The following is a 3,041-nucleotide window of genomic DNA, read 5'->3' on the forward strand; positions in this document are numbered from 1 at the left end:
TTTAGGAAAAGATGCTATCTGTTGCCTCTTTAACGATATATGTGGATGAAGCCTAATGAATGTATTTGCCAAAGAGGAAGGAGGTGAATGCTCCAGCTGCTACATCCCTTAAGTTTTAATATTATCATTATGTTTAATAGATTATATCACATCCTTGGTATAAAATCAGTGGGGAAACAGTTGCTTGCCTTGACCTCCACAGCTCCATAATATAGGCTAACTGGCAACTGTTTAAATTTGCATATTTGGCTACATTTGTCTTAGACTGTGGGAAAGATGGATAAGTTGAGTTATGAACAGAGTGTTGTCAAACGATAGAGTGGAGAATGAAATAAGTGGACAGAAATTGTTGCAGCCTCTGAAATCCTCAGCATATGCTATATGCTATAGCTAGCTAACCACTGCCGGGGCTATTTGCAAGCAAATGTTAGCCACTGGAATGTTTGCTAGTAGCCTATGAGCTAACTGTATGTTTCAGCTAAAACCTGGTAGCTTCAAAAGTTACACTGTGTAAGCATTCATATGATCGAAGCAAGAAATCTTTAGCTGAAATGTACGGTTAGCTTGTGGGCTATTGCAAACATTCCAGTAGCTAATGTTAGCTTACAAGCAGCCGTAGTAGTTAGCTAGCTAGCTATACCATATGGAATACTCACTGGAAAATTTGAGAGCTGCAACAATATCTGTCCACTTTCATTGAGAGCAAGAACAATCTTGCTAATAGTGTTGTATAGTGTTGTGGGAGAGGCAAAAAGTGAGTAAAAAACACACTGAATATGTTTAGAACTACAAATAAACTTTCTTCTGTCGATTCTTGTTTTATTTAATGTAACAATTCCAACCCTCCTCCTTTATCCAGGCTTGGGACCGGCGAAAGTGACCAAAAATGACACTCTGGCAGAGTTAGGTGTTTTTTTGTTTGTTTGTTTATTTTTTTTCCTCAGTGCATGGACTTAAACATTTTTAACCATAACATTTTTACCTTTTTTTTGTATACATTAACAATCTAAATGGACCAAAAACCAACAAAAAAACTGCCAATGGCAATGTGAAAAATGATGGAAACTAGTCTGGCCCTAATTCAGGTACATATGTTTTTCTGTTTTTCAGAGCCCCCCTCCACACACACTCATGCTGTGCAGGCTCATAGAAAGAGTGGGTCATCCTCATTTGGTCAAGGCTCTCTATGGCAGGTTCAGTAACTGAGGGAGCAGACTTAAATAAGTAACCAGCTAACGTGCCAAAAAGTTGCAAAACGTTATCAGGCAGCTGGTGCTCATAGCAAGCCTCACCAGACAGATTCAGTCCATACCAGATGTAAGGATGGAGTTAAGGGTCTGCAAGGACATCCGATTTCTAAGTTTGCTTTTTACCACACTCATCTGGCTGAATACTCTCTTGACTTCAGCATTCGAGTGTGGCAAGGACAACACAGATACAGCAGCCATGGCAAGTTCTTGAACTTCTAAATCTCACTCCAGAAACCCAGTGTGCTTTTTGTCTTGTTCCCTTAAGATGGATGGCACGCCATTGCTGGACAATCTTGTCGATCACTGCAGGGGAGTAGCCAAGGAGCTTGGCTATTACTCTTATTGTGCTTCAGAGTTTCCTCCATATTGAAAACTGACGTACTGCAATGCTTCGATGTTGTCCAGCAGTCTCACCCTCAACTCACTAGTGAGGGAGATGGTGAAGTCTACACACCGCTTTCGGACACTGTTTTCATCCTCAGGCGCAAGGTGGAGCTCAGCTGTCTTTGACTCAAAAAGGTAACTAAAGTACGGTTTGGGACCGATGTATTCAGCTGTTGGCCCTTTGAGTACATCAACATTTGCCAGTGGATTCAGCACCCTACTGCTCACAGACTTATCAGGCTAACCAAGCTGTCAAGCAGCTTAAGAGGATCTACCTGTTCTCCCTCAAAAGCTTTGATGGCCAACTGTACCTCACCCAGCACCGACTTCAAAAAAGTCAGATACACTGTACATGGAGTGTAAAACCTCAGCCATGTAGCAGTTTCACTTGACTTAGTGACTGCAAAATGCAGCCTAAGCTCCTCCCACTGGTCCAAAATGCGTGAAACCGCGGGTTCAGTGAAAAGCCAACGTGTGGATGTATGTATGGATGCCGGCCACCTATGGGACAGTCACACAGACATTTGGTTATCTTATACTACATACAGAGTGGACACATGAATCATAGATACTGTGTGTGTGTGTGTGTGTGTGTGTGTGTGTGTGTGTGTGTGTGTCTTACCTGTGGACAGGCCCTCTGTCGAGGTAAACTTGAGTTTTAAATAAATGCTTATGGTCAAGCAGGTCATACAACAGTGCTCACAGCTGCCACACTGTTGAGGGACTGGCCTGGTATTCTCAGACCATAAACCATTCTGGAGAGGCTTTTGAGAAGGTACCTTAAATACACAATGACAGAAGCAAAGACAGAGGGACACAGTCAGAGACGATTAAAAATAGGGCAAGACGTGAGAGAAGAGGGGGAGAATCCTTGTTAAAATATCAGGAGAGGCCAGATATCATACCACAATAATAACAGTAATATCCCTTTCTCACAATGCAGCCACAACCAAAATCAATCACTCAGGCACTCGGGACAATGGATCCAGTTTCCACTAGGATGTTTTTCAACTTAATGTCTTGAGTGCATCTCAATGGCTGCATCCACCATCTGCTTCAGGATGATCTGTGACAGAGGGTGAAACAGATGAGTGAATGGAGCGGGGTTGAAGTAAAACATTCACATCAGCAAAATCTGTTAGCTTTGCCAGCTAAGACATAGCCCTGTGCATATACACCCTTAAAACCAAATGTGTTTTTACACCTCGACTTGTCGATTAGGCCTATTTGGTCGCTATGCTCTCGTCCGACCAAATTCTCATTGGTCGAATAATCGCTGTGTTACTTTCATAAGGAGAATAGCTTTCCAGGATTAATCCATTATTTCCTGCGGTGGGGGGGACAGGCTAAGTTACCAGTGAAATGGGGGTCTTGAGCACAGGACTAATGTGCTCGTACTTCCTGGTT

At 42.6% G+C, this 3,041-nt stretch overlaps 1 long non-coding RNA gene across 1 annotated transcript; it reads right to left on the reverse strand.

Annotated features, from left to right (window-relative positions):
- Positions 1 to 1,121: 1,121 nt before the first annotated feature.
- LOC126387283 (uncharacterized) lies at positions 1,122 to 2,835 on the reverse strand. Its single transcript, XR_007569623.1, has 3 exons — positions 2,540 to 2,835; positions 2,257 to 2,413; positions 1,122 to 2,135 (listed from the first exon to the last, which is right to left on the reverse strand). It is a non-coding gene; the product is annotated as an uncharacterized LOC126387283 (long non-coding RNA).
- Positions 2,836 to 3,041: the final 206 nt, after the last annotated feature.

This window comes from Epinephelus moara, unplaced genomic scaffold (genome assembly GCF_006386435.1).
Source record: "Epinephelus moara isolate mb unplaced genomic scaffold, YSFRI_EMoa_1.0 scaffold3330, whole genome shotgun sequence".
NCBI classification, from domain to species: Eukaryota; Metazoa; Chordata; class Actinopteri; order Perciformes; family Serranidae; genus Epinephelus; species Epinephelus moara.